Raw genomic sequence first — 13,236 nt, 5'->3', positions numbered from 1 at the left:
TAAACTTCACTGGAAAGTGGGGCGGGGGGGGGGGGGGGCGGTGAGAGAAACTAAGGCAAAGTTCTCTGTCCTGAGGTCATTGTTTTCCAAGATACCTGTTTATCTGGACTCCCCGCTTCTCACCTTAACCCTCAGGCTCCTGCTATGGAACAGTCTGGTTTAATAAAATGTTTTAAAGCTCATGGCTGGGGAGATCACAGACCCTCGAGCAGAAGGTACTGCTCCTTGTCTGCTAAGTGGCCATCAAGCCCACAGACTGGTGCTGCTGTCCCCTTTGCTCCTCTGCAATGGGCAGCACCAACTTTAGAGACTCATAGCCTGTCACAGTGCTGAGAGTGACTGTTGAGTGCCCAGCCAAAGCGGAAGTATCTGTCACTCCCTCTAAAGCCCAGGGACAGTCACAGAAAATGAAGTGGGAAGAACATAAGATCTGGAAGAAGGGTGGAGTGTTGTGGAATTCTGCCTTCCGGGTATGGCCGGGCTCTTATATTACTGACCTCATAGCAGCTATGTTTTCCTGTGTAAGATCATGATAGTCAACATCCTGTTGTGGAGAGGAGATGGTCCTTTGGGGCTATGGCCCTCCCTGAGCATCTGTAGGCAGTTCATAATTGCTGGGGAATTGAGAACCATTTTCTTCAATAGTGTGAGGTGTCCATGCTCCTGTAAATAGCCACTTGCCCAGGCCCTGTAAGCATCCTGATGAAACTCATTGTGTCTCACACACACACACACACACACACACACACACACACACACACACACACACACACACAAACACACACACACACACACACACACACACACACACACACACACACACACACGAGATATGGAAATAGAAATGGGCTTGGAGGGACGATGAAGGGTGTTAGCCTGAGTGGAACGGGAAGTAAAACCAGACAGTGTAATCTACATGTATGAACATATCATAATGAAGTCTGCTATGTACAGAATTAAAACTTTAAAATGCCGTTTTAAAAGTTCTAAAATTAAACCAGAACCTTTGTCAAAAATGGGTGAAAGTGTATTTTTAAATATGAAAGTGGCTTGCAAGGAATGGCCGTCTGGGATAAAGAACTAAAATGGCGTCCTGCATTCCAATGAGATTGTAAATATCCTTCAGTAAATCTAAGGCCCACAGATGAACTTATAATTTGGTATATGACAAATAATAAGAGGTGACTTACTCTACATGTACCCAGCACATAAAATCCTAAGCCTTGGGCCTAAATGACCTTCTAAAATGAAAATTTGCAGTGGAAAATGAGCTCCCAAAAAGGCAAAATAAGGCATGTTTAATAGTGCCATGAGTGCTAGGGGAAGCCTTGGAATACACGTCCAGTGAAGATGATGTGGGTGTAAATGAGGTCCAGAGCCATGACGCTAAAAGTTAAATCCCACCAGGCACCTGCAGACTGTGAGAGAAAAGCTAGGCTAAAAGGAGAGCAATTACCTCCATAGAATTTCTGAAAGGCATCTCAAGACCAAGCCATCTGTCCAAGGGAGAGAACGCTCTACCCATCCAACATGAGCTCTCTATCATTTTGTTGCTGAATGAGGCATGACTCAAAGGCCTAATGGTCAGTGCAAGATAACTTGACCGTTGACTGGCCTCGCCTTGTCCCCCTAGGTGCCAAACGATGCTCTTCTCACCCCTCCTCCTTAGTTCCTCTGTGAATCAGGAGCACAAAGGTAGAAAAGAAAAATCTTGTGGACTCTAGTCCATGATGAAAGGGTCTATCCTGAACCATGGATGGAACTTTACCAGGATGGATGAATGTGGCAAGTTTTAGTCACAAAGTTTCCGGCACTTGCCTGTTTCACAAATTCTGATAAAGTTATGTTCAAACAGGGAATAGGGCTCTGGGGGAGAGGGGAGGTGGTGGTGAAGGGCCTGGGAGGAGAAGAGGGATGGGAAACTTCTGTCAGGGTATAAAACATGAGAAGAAAAGAAGTTAGGGCCAATGTGTATTTATACGTTCATTCTAAATGATTTTCATATAGCAATTCTTTTGAGAAAAAAAAAGAAGTAAAATTGCAGCTGGTGGCCATGCCTGAAGCTCTGTGTGGTGCAAGCTTTGGTGTACCTCAGTGTGCTGTAGGTACCCACTTCAGTCACCCATCTGACCTATTTGGGGTTCCTGCAGCCCACAGAGCCCTTCGGGTGCCGTGTGCCCATTTGCATAGACTGATAAAAACTTGTACCTGACTACCGGGATAGTGCAAAGATAAGAGCTGCCACCTCTCTTCTATTCAGTTCTAAATATTCCTAAAACCTCTATCTTTGGCATTTGAAAAAAAAAAAAAAAGGCCTTGGTGAATGGGGCTGGGGTTGTGGCTCAGTAAACTGTTTGCATAAGCATAGAGACCTGCCTTTGGATTTCTAGCATTCACGTAAAAAGCTGGGAGTGCTAGTGTACCTCTGTAATCCCAGTGCTAAGGAGGCAGAGACAGATGGTCCCTGGAAGGCATGGGATAGCCAGGCTAGCTGACTCAGAAAGCTGCCGATTCAGTGTGAGACTCCGTGTCAAATGGTAAGGTAAAGAGTAATTGAGGAAGATGCCTGATGCAGATCTCTGGCCTACACACTCATACATGCACACACTCCACATAGCACCCAACTAACTAAATGTCATATTTTAAAGTGTCATGCTTCCAACATACAACAACAACACACACACACACACTTTATTCTAAAAGCGAGGAAAGAGCTAAATCAAGCAGTGGTTGGCTAAAGCAAGACTGAAACTTACAGGCAGATGCCAAACCCTAAAGCTCTGTGTCTAGCCTCTGGAACTGGGTGGCCATGTCCCTGTGACACTGCCACCAACCTGCAGCATACACAAGACAACGCTACCGAGAATCACTTCTGAGTTGGAATTTTAATGACATCTTTGGCAAGCTATTCTAGCTCGCTGTGGCAGGAAGCTGCTAAGTGGTGCAGGATGAGATTATGATCAGCCTAGGTAGGTGGGAGTTTGTGTTGCTGGGCTCCTGGATAGCCCCCATGTCTGCTGTGCTGGTCATGTCACTCAGTGACTATATGCCAGCACCTTGGTGTTTTTTGTTTTGTTTGCTTGTTTGTTTGAAGCAGGGTTTCTCTGTGTAGCCTTGGCTGTCCTGGACTCACTTTGTAGACCAGGCTGGCCTCGAACTCACATTGATCTGCCTGCCTCTGCCTCCCAAGTGCTGGGATTAAAGGTGTGTACCACCATGCCCAGCTACCATAGCATTTTCTGATGAATCCATTTTTGTTTTGGTTTGGTTTGGTTTTTGGTTTTGTTGTTGGGTTTTGTTTTGTTTTGTTTGCCTCTTTCTGGAATCAAAGACATGAGCCACAGAGGTGTTTATACTTGTGTCCATGAGATATCTTCATCCTGTCTTCCCGTACTTTCTGTTTCATATGCCTGACCAGTCAGTCAAGTCATTCACACTGAGGAACAGGAATCTCTTCTGTCCGTCTCCTCTCCACACAAAGTACAGCTTCCACCACCCTGCCTGTGTGAAGGACTTTCTTCATTGTCCTTCGAGGCAGTCCCGGGTGCAACTGCAAGAACCCTGCTGTCTAGTTCCAGCAAGCATCCATACAATAAGCTTGCTTCTCTGAAGGAAGCTATCCCAAGTACTTAATTTCTGAATTTTAATTCTAGTCTATATTGAGTTTCTAAGACATTGGACCTCAGAATTCAAAAATGGAATTCAACAAAAATCTAAGGAGTCATTCATGTTTTGCTTGGATGTGTAGTTGTGTATGTGCATGTGAGAACATGTGATTGCATGTGGGAGACATATGTGTGCATGTGGATGCCAGAGGCTGACAGTGAGTGTATTACTTGATCGAATTCCACTTTATGAAAGCAGAGTTTTTAACTGAACCTGGAACTGTTGATTAGTGTAGTCAGGTAGCTGGCTTGTCCCAGGAGATCCCCTGTGTCCTCCTGAGTGCTAGGACTGTAGGCAGGCCACCACGCCCAGTAGACTTTTACAGGGGTGCTGGGGATTTGAACTCTGGTTGCTGTGCTTTCCTGGCAAGTGCTGTATCTTCCCACCCACCTCCTCTGCCCCTACCTGCCCCCATGGATATTTCAGAGATGTATTAGAGCATCGTTAGTAATAAAGATAGAGATAGGGAGATGACTCCGTGGGTAAAGAGCTTACTGCGTGAGCATCAGGATCTAATTCAAATGTCCAGGTGCAAATTCAAAGCCCAGTGTGGTGGTATGCACCTGTCAGACCCGTGCCAGGAGGTGCCCCCTGGCCAGCCAGTCTAGCTGAGTTGGAAGTTCCAGGTCAGTGAAAGATCCTGTCTCAAAAAAGATAAAAGAGAAAAGCAACAGGGGAAGACATCCAACATTAATCTACACCCCACAACACACACCAGGAAGTGACCAGGTCTCCTCCGCCAAGCACTCACATTATGTAACTGTATTATTATAGCTCTAAAGTGCCATGGTCATCTACTAAGACTTTCAATACTGTGACCCAAAGCAAACCTTTTTGTCTTTCTAAGCCTGTTACCTCAGGCATTTGTTTGCAGTAATAGAAAGCTGATGGACATGGCTCTATTTCATTGGTGGAGAAGCGAGCCAAATCCATGACCTGTGGCTTAGGACATTTATGACCTCTGGCAAAAACTTCTCAAAGTTGTTATTTCTTCATTTGCAAATGGGTGTGTAACAGCTAGCGTGTAGCGCTTAAAAGGAATAAATTGTCGTAAACATGGAACTCACTCCTGGCATCTGGTGCATGCGCAGGGCTTGATAGATGGCATTTATTTGTTAGAGTAGAGATAAGGATTGGTTTCAGTGAGCCTCTAAACTGTGGAAGGTCAGGAGCGTGCCTGATAGACAGCATCCCTGCTGTACTCCTTGTTAAATTGTCTTCCCATGAGGCAACCAAATGTACAACAAACCACACCAACTTCTGCCAGGCAGCCCTCAGCTCTCGTTACAACTCAGTAACTTGCTGGCTGTATAACCTCAGAAAATCCCCTAAATTCTGTGAGCCCCACTTTTCCATTACGAGAAGTGGGCATAATTTCTATATGATTAGAAATAAAAGAGGTGGCCGGCGCTAAGATTTCTAGCTGCAGTCCTCTCCTGCCGTCCTAACCGTGTTTTAACGTCTGTTCTGAGTTGTGTCACCTTGCATCATGTCTGCCCCACAGAGTGAGAAGAAGAGTGTGACTCGAAAGGGTTACTAATCCCTCGAAACCCTCAGATCACAGATAAACTCACCTTGGCTTACATTTGATGACCTGATCACACACACTGTGGACCACGTGAATGTCACCACTCAGGGCTGTACTCCCCATCAAAGCCTTGCATCTGCTCACGGACGCTGCTGGGGATGAACTTCATGGAAGCAAGGGAAGAACAATGGTTTTCCAAGCAGATGTCACCGAAACCAAGCGCTTTCTTCCCCTGTGCGAGGGATGGAAACCTCACGATTGAAAGTATAAAGACATTTATCATGTCATGTTAGGTGGGTGCACACAGAAACTTGGAGTTAAAAACCAGAGGCACAGTACGGGTGGGAGTGGCCAACCAATGACTGTTCCAACTTGAGGCCCACACCACAAGAGGCGGCCCATGCCTGGAGGGCCAGGAACCAGAGGCTGGATAGCCCAGGGATCTAGGATAGAAGCCAACATGGCTGTGGTGGGGTGGGGAGTATGAGGGCTGTGGAGAGTCAATGAGCTGATTCCTAGTGATGTCCTGCTGGACTTGTACACCCAAGCCTAGCATAATGGACATCAGAGATGCTTCATCCAGCAACTGCTGGGAGCAGCTGCAGAGACCCACAGCCAAACATTAGCCAGAGCTTGGGGGGAGGGCATCCCATGGAAGAGGAGCAAGGATTGTAGGAGTCAATAGGGTCAATGACACCACAAGAACACAGCTCACAGAATCAACTAAGCAGGGCTCACAGGGCCTCACAGAGACTAAAGCCACAATTGGGGAGTCTGTATAGGTCTGAGCTAGGTCCTCTGGATACATGCTATGGCTGTGCAGCTTGGTGTTCTTCTAGGACCTCTAACAGTGGGAGTGGGAGTTGTCTCTGACTTTTTTGGGGACCCCTTTCCTCCTACTGGGTTGCCTCGTCCAGCCTTGGGAGGAAGGGATGTACTTAGTCTCACTGTAACTTGCTATGCGGTGTTCCATTGCTATCTCTGGGAGGCCTGCTTTTTTCTGAAGGGGAAACAAAGGAGGAGTGGATCTGGGCCGATGGCGGGGGGGGGGGGGGGGGGGGGGGGCCTCAGGAGGGAGTGGCTTGGAGGAGTGCAGGGAGGGGAAACTGAGGTCAGGATATAGTGTAGAAATTAATTAAATGTATAAATGCAGAAAAAATTAAAAACTAAAGAGGAAATAAATGAGAAAGGAAGAGGAGAGCTATTCAAAAGCCATTGAGCATGCGCAGAAACTACATCTTTGTTTCATGATGTTTCAGATGAGACCCAGAGGCTGGCTCATATACGCAGAGGGATACCATACACAAGTCCTAGGCTGGGGATCTAGTGGAAGGGCGTGGCCAAAACCGTGCGCTCCAGGTTCAGTAGGAGACCCCGTTTCAAAATTAAAAGCAGAAAAGAAAAGAAAAAAAAAAAAAAAAAAAAAAACCACCAAAATTAAAAGCAGGTGAGCAATGGCCGACCCTAGAGAGAAGGCGCTTCGGGACTACCACAGCAAATGCTAGAGAACAAGACTGAGGGCTGTTCTAAAGAGCTAAGAGAACAAGTAGAGCTTAGCAAGCAGTGCGAAAACTGTCATAAGACACCGCAAAGCGTTGGGCGGATTGTGGGTGAAGCGCTTAAACAGTTCACAGAAGAAAATGTCACTGTTAGACCATCAAAAGCATCAAGAGATGCGGTAGGAAGTTGTAGCCGAGAAGGAGAGTGGCTTCGGCTGTGGCCACCTAACCATCGCGAGGTACTTGTCAAGAGAGGTGGGAGCCACTAGTTTACAACATGTCTCTTGGGAATCCTGGAAGTGTTCCTTATCCTGAGTTTGGAGGGCTGTCAGAGCAGAGCAGAGCAGAGCTTCGTAATTTAGAGGGGTAATACAATTAGCTCTTATGAACCCAGCTATTAGTCCAGAATATAGGAATACCTCCAAAAGGCTGTTTGCTATTTGCCCCACAAGGCACTGGGAAAACACTCTTGGCATGAGCTGTTGCCATCCAGCTGAACTGCAACTTCTTAAAGGCTGTTTCTAGCTTTATTGTAGACAAGCAGTGCATTGGCGAAAGTGCTTATTTGATTGGAGAAATGTTTAACTATACCAGGGACCACCTGCCATGCATCATTTTTATGGATGAAAGAGATGCTATCAGTGGCTATTGGTTTTCTGGGGGAGGGGAGTGTCCATCAATCGATGGATTCAAAGAACTTTAATGGAACCACTAAACTAAATGGATGCTATCAATTATTTGATACCCTGCATAGAGTTAAAATGATCACAGCTACAAACAGACCAGATCCACTGGATCCTGCTTTTGCTACACCCAGGAAGATTAAATAGAAAAAAAAAAAAACCATACATATTTACCAAATGAATAGCCACAATCAAGTATGTTAAAATTCCACACAGGCCCCATCACAAAGCACGGTGAAGCTGATTCTGAAACCATCATAAAGCTTTCAGATGGTTCTGAGGGAGCAGCCCAGAGAAGCGTTTGTACGGAGGCAGCTGTGCCTGCAATTCATGCTGATCATGCCTTTGTAGTTCGGGAAGACGTCATGCAAGCAGTCAGAAAAGAGGCTGCTTCTAAGAAGCCAGAGTCTAGACTGGACTGCACATCTGTGTAATTTACTGTAAGGTTTTTAATGGCTGCACGACAGATATTGGCTTAACGTAAGAATAAAATTAAGTAAAGGAAGGTGTGTATAGGCAGTAATCTCATTAAAAGCCAGTAAAACGTAGGTATGAGCAACATACCTGTGTTTACTACATGCGTATTAGTATTTAATTCAGTAATTCTTTTAAAATTGGTATAGAAGGAAGTCGTATGTTTCCTGATGTTGCATTTGCTGTAGCAGAATTTACAAAAGACATGTTGAAGCTTTTCATATTTGCCCTGTGAGCATTTTTTACAACATTCAGAATGGCTTGAGATAGAAGAGGAGAGCATTTCTTATGATTTATATTATTTTTTTTACTCGTCCTAAAATAAAATCAGTGTTAGTTGTCCTATTAAAAAACAAAACAAAACAAAACAATTACTTATCAGGAAAATGGGATAGAGGGGAGGACATCCTATTGGGACTCTATGTGAGAGAAGTATGGGAGAATGGGGAAATAGAAAGATCCAGAGGGTTCTAGAAACCTACAAGAAGAACATTATGATGGGTGGATTTGGGCCCAGGGGTTCTGTTCAAACTATGGCACCAGCCAAGGACTATACATGCAGTAAACTTCGAACCCCTACCCAGATCTAGCCAATGGACAGGACATTCTCCACACTTGAGTGGAGAGTGGGGACTAACTTTCACACGAACTCTGGTGCCTCACATTTGACCAGGTCCCCTGGGTGGGAGGCCTGGTGGCACTCAGAGGAAGGATAGCAGGCTACCAAGAAGAGACTTGATACCCTATGAGCATATACAGGGGGAGGAGGTCCCCCTCAGTCACAGTCATAGGGGAGGGGAGTAGGGGGAAAGTGGGAGGGAGGGAGGAATGGGAGGATACAAGGGATGGGATAACTACTGAGATGTAATATGGATGTAATAATAATAAAAAAAAAAAGTTTAAAGCCAGGTGTGGTGGTGCACGCCTATAATCCCAGCACTCGGGAGGCAGAAGCAGGTGGATCGTTGTGAGTTCGAGGCCAGCCTGGTCTACAAAGCAGGTCCAGGACAGCCAAGGTTACACAGAGAAACCCTGTCTCGAAAAAAAAAAAAAGTTAAAAAACAAAACAAAACAAAACAAAAAACAGACAGATAAAAACATACCACATGCAGAAAAATTGTATACTCCAGGAAATGAAAATTATCCTTTATGACATCAGTAGCACCACTAGCTGGGCGTGGTGGTTCATGCCTTTAATCTCAACCTTGGAAGGCAGAAGCAGGAGGATTTCTGTGAATTCAAGGCCAGCCTGGTCTACATAGTGAGTTCTTGGACAGCCAGGACTATATAGAGATAACTTGTCTCAAAATAATAACAAAAGAATCATTATACGCGATACACATAGTTATAAGCAAATTGCCGCCTTCACTAAGTTGTTTTCCCCTGAAAGCATCCATCACTTTGTTGTCCTCTTCACACCAGGCTCCAGTTTCTGTCCATTTTTATGTCAGGGCATCTGATCTACTCGTTTTTCTTCGTTATAGTACACGAATTGCCACACAAACCACTCAAGCACCAATCTCAGCGAGGTATTGATTTATTAAACACAACACCCCAAGACTGACCATGGCTAGGGACATAGTGGACTCAGGAGCCAAACTGTGACCCTGGTCTGTTTCTAAGGCAGGTTTCTTTGAGAAAAACCATAGCCAGGTAACAACCAGGCAACCAGGTGGGAAACGGGTGGGGTGGGGGCGGGGGAAGCATTACATCATTTTGGTCAGCTAAACACAAGAAGAATCAATTTTGTTCCAAGTACATTGTATCCAAGTGACTAGATAAAGCATTTTAAGCTGATTGGCTAGGGTATAGGCTTGGGGACTTTCCAGTACTCCACCATTCCGGGAGAAGGGAACAAAGCAGGGTATTGTGGTTTTGTTTAAGTAGAACATATTAATCTAAGCAGAACGCTCAGCAATTATAAGTAATTGTAAGTAAAAGGCTATTCAAGCTCCCAGCCAGGGAGAGCCTGAAAACTTGAACTTAATTTTACCATAGGATCAAAATGGAGACTTAAAATAAAAAATGGCTTCTGTTTAATTAAAAAAAAAAAAATGAGCTAGGCAGTGGTGGCACATGCCTTTAATCCCAGCACTCGGGAGGGAAAGGCAGGCAGATTGCTGTGAGCTGGAGGCCAGCCTGGTCTACAAAGAAAAACCAGGATAGTCCAGGCTACACAGAGAAACCCTGTCTCAAAACACAAAAAAAAAAAAAAAACAAAAACAAAAACAAAAAAAACAAACCCACAAAAAACCCAAACAAACAAAAACCAACAACAAACAAACAAAAAAGAAAAAACAAAAGAAAACAAAAACAAAAAACAAAAGCAGGTGTTGCCAGAGGAGCTACAGTTTTAAGCATGTTACAGCACTTTCTGGCCCCTCATGCCCATTGGCTTGCTTTCTTCCGGAGCATCTGCTCTGCTAATATTTTGTTTCAGATTAACAACTGTCCTATTTTTTATTAATGCTGCCATTTGCTTCCATCTGTCCCCACTCCAGGATGAGGAACATGCTGGAGAAACGCACAGGGCTTGTTTGTGTTGGGGTTCCCGTGTCTGCTTGCTTTGCAGCTCTCCTCTCTCATACAGTTTCTCTCCCCAGTGAGAAGAAGACAGTTCTCAGTTAAAAATGTTGTGTGCCTTTATCCTGCCTGCCTCTCTTTGCCTCTTGAGTGTGGGATAAAGGGGTGTGCTGCCCTGGGACTGCAATTACAGATAGTTGTGATCTGCTATGCGGATAGCAAACCAAGGTCCTCTGGAAGAGTAGCAAGTGCTTTTGTTGTTGTTGTTTGTTTGTTTCTTTAAAAATATTTTTTTTATCTAGTTGAAAAAGCACTGTGTTAATTTTCCATTGCTGCTGTGGTAAGTATAGCCAGGCTCTTAATTGCTCCCTCCAGCCTCACAAGAACAAAACCTCAACTTGTGTGTGTGTGTGTGTGTGTGTGTGTGTGTGTGTGTGTGTGAGTGTGTGTGTGCGCGCGCGTGTGTGTGCATTCCTTTTCCCTATTTATTATTTCCTATAATGTTTTCTATAAATAATGAGCTTATGCTATTTGGTGCATTGATTTTATGTTTTCCTTCATCATGAATTGTGTGTGTTATAGAATGTCATTTAAAAACTTTTGTTCAGAGTTCAAACTGCACACAACGTTGCTATCTGACTTCTTTATGTTTATACTCCATAAACTGGTACACCTTTTCCAGTGTTGCATTTTTAAACTTCCAGAATTATTTGAGTACTTTCGTCCTTCTTCTTCTTCTTCTTCTTCTTCTTCTTCTTCTTCTTCTTCTCTTCTTCTTCTTCTTCTTCTTCTTCTTCTTCTTCTTCTTCTTCTTCTTCTTCTTCTTCTTCTTCTTCCTGTTTGTTTTTTGAAACAGGTTTTCTCTGTGTAGTTCTGGCTGTCCTGAAACTCATTGTGTAAACCAAGCGGGCCTCGAACACAGAGATCTGCGTGCTTCTACCTCCCGAGTGCTAGGATTAAAAGGTATGTGTCACCACTGCCCGGCTATAGCTTGAAATAATTTTTACACGCAACTGAAAATGTGGAAAACACGTTTACACAAAGTCCGGGTTATTGTGACCTTCCTTTTTGTCTCTCGGTTCATTTTTTAAGTGGGCAAGGCTTATAGTGTTTACATTTTTCTCTGAAGACCTATCCCAGTGTGTTTGTCAACGCTATTTTGCAACATGTCTCCTACAGAGATTTGTTTCCAGCTTTTAGTATATAAAAAGGAGTGGTTGGGAATGGGTAACTAGAGCATACCCAAAAGTCATAAACCAAACGGATTTTCGAAAACTTGCTCCGGTGGCGACATCTCTTGGTGAAGTTAAGAGGTAGGCAGAGGGGAGATGCAGTGCAGTCCTCCGGTCAGCAGGGTGCAGTGGTGAGGCGGGCAGTGCAGCTTGGCTTCCGCGAGTCATACGCAGGCGCAGACGTGTACTCCCGGCAGCCTCCGCGCGCTCTCTCTCACCCCGCGCGGCGGATCACCCTGCGGACTCGGCGGAGGGTCGGCGCCGCGGCGGGCTCCGGCGGTCGGCGGGCTTCCGCGCTGGGCGCCCGGGCTCCGCGCTGCCGCCGCCGTGGCCCATGGGCAGGATCGTCTCGGAAGGCCGGGTGAGTGGCGTCGTGGCGGCCCGGGGCTGGCGATCTGATCCGGAACGGAGACTCGGGTGAGCGCGCCCCCACGGATGCGCTGGACGCGAGGCCGCGGCTTTAGGCCGCGCCGTGAGGGGCGCGGGGATGCGGGCGCGGCCCCCCGAGCTGCCCGGGAGGTTCCCGGCCCTCCACGGCGTGGCCCCTCCTGCCTGCCATGCTCGACTGCGCCACCCAGGTCTCCCCCTCCACCTGTCTTGATCGCCTTGACAGAAGAGAACGTTCCTTTCTCTTCGTGGCCCATGTCCTGACCAAGTTGTTGGGTCGCTAGACCCTAGTGACCCAGAGTGTGTCGGGCCTTAGGAGTGGAATGGCAAAAGCCTCCGAAGCTTCTTTCCTTCCAGGGCTCAAGAAGTCAGGGTTGAGGGCGTTGTCTCACCTGGACAGGTAGAGGCAGTTGTAACCCCCCAGCACGCTCAGCCCCGTGTTGGGGGGAGTTTTAGCGTTCATGGCCGTCCCTTAGGCTTGCGTTTGTTCTGCTTGGAGTAGGTGCGCTGTGCGATTGCGAGCTGCAAGTTCAGTGAGGTACTTTCTCCAGCGTATAGATCTCTAAGGAGCAGGTTTGAAAAGCAGGATTGATCTCAAACAAACAAACAAACAAACCAACCAGAGTGCCACCTGGAAGAGGAACTGACTGATGTTTATTCCGTTTAGAGGAATTTTATTAGAAGCACAGGAGTGGGGACGCTGCACTGACGAGGAAGTGGAAAAACAACAACACTGTATTCTGTACTTTAAGGCAGCGACAAGGGATGAGGAGGGATTTAGAGGGGTAATCAAATCCTGACCATTGATAACTCAGGAAGGGAGCAGAGCCTTGACATTTAAATTTTTATTGATAAAGGTACATAAGAGTGGAAAGTATGATTTCCTAGGTAATAATTCGGTTTGTGCTCAGAGTAGATGAGGACTGTCTCCCAGCGACAGGTGGCTCTTTTAAGTCATGTGGTACAGTGCACACATACATACTGGATTTGGCTGTAAACATTTCAAGAGAACAAATTTTAGTAAATATAAATAACCTAGCCTGGGGTGGTGGCATATGCCTGGAACTCCAGTACTTGGGAGGTGCAGGCAGGAAGATTAGGGGTTTAAGGACAAGCCACGCGTGGAACTCAAAAGACAGTCTGTAGGGGTCAGTTTTCTCCTACCTTGTGGGCTCTCATTGACACTCTGGTTTGTTATTACCTAGTTTCCCCTGAGCAGAAGTTTTTCACACTCCTCCTGGCAG

General features: G+C 45.9%; 1 protein-coding gene and 1 pseudogene across 4 annotated transcripts in view; one reads left to right on the top strand and one right to left on the bottom strand.

Moving 5' to 3' along the window:
• The window catches only part of LOC127194016 (3-alpha-hydroxysteroid dehydrogenase), a 1,235,587-nt gene that overhangs the window by 906,964 nt on the left and 315,387 nt on the right, over positions 1–13,236 (bottom strand). The window lies entirely within an intron of this gene.
• LOC127194015 (26S proteasome regulatory subunit 10B-like) lies at positions 6,649–7,810 on the top strand (annotated as a pseudogene).

Source organism: Acomys russatus, chromosome 9, assembly GCF_903995435.1.
Source record: "Acomys russatus chromosome 9, mAcoRus1.1, whole genome shotgun sequence".
Taxonomy (NCBI): Eukaryota; Metazoa; Chordata; class Mammalia; order Rodentia; family Muridae; genus Acomys; species Acomys russatus.
This window is presented reverse-complemented; position numbering and strand designations above follow the sequence as displayed.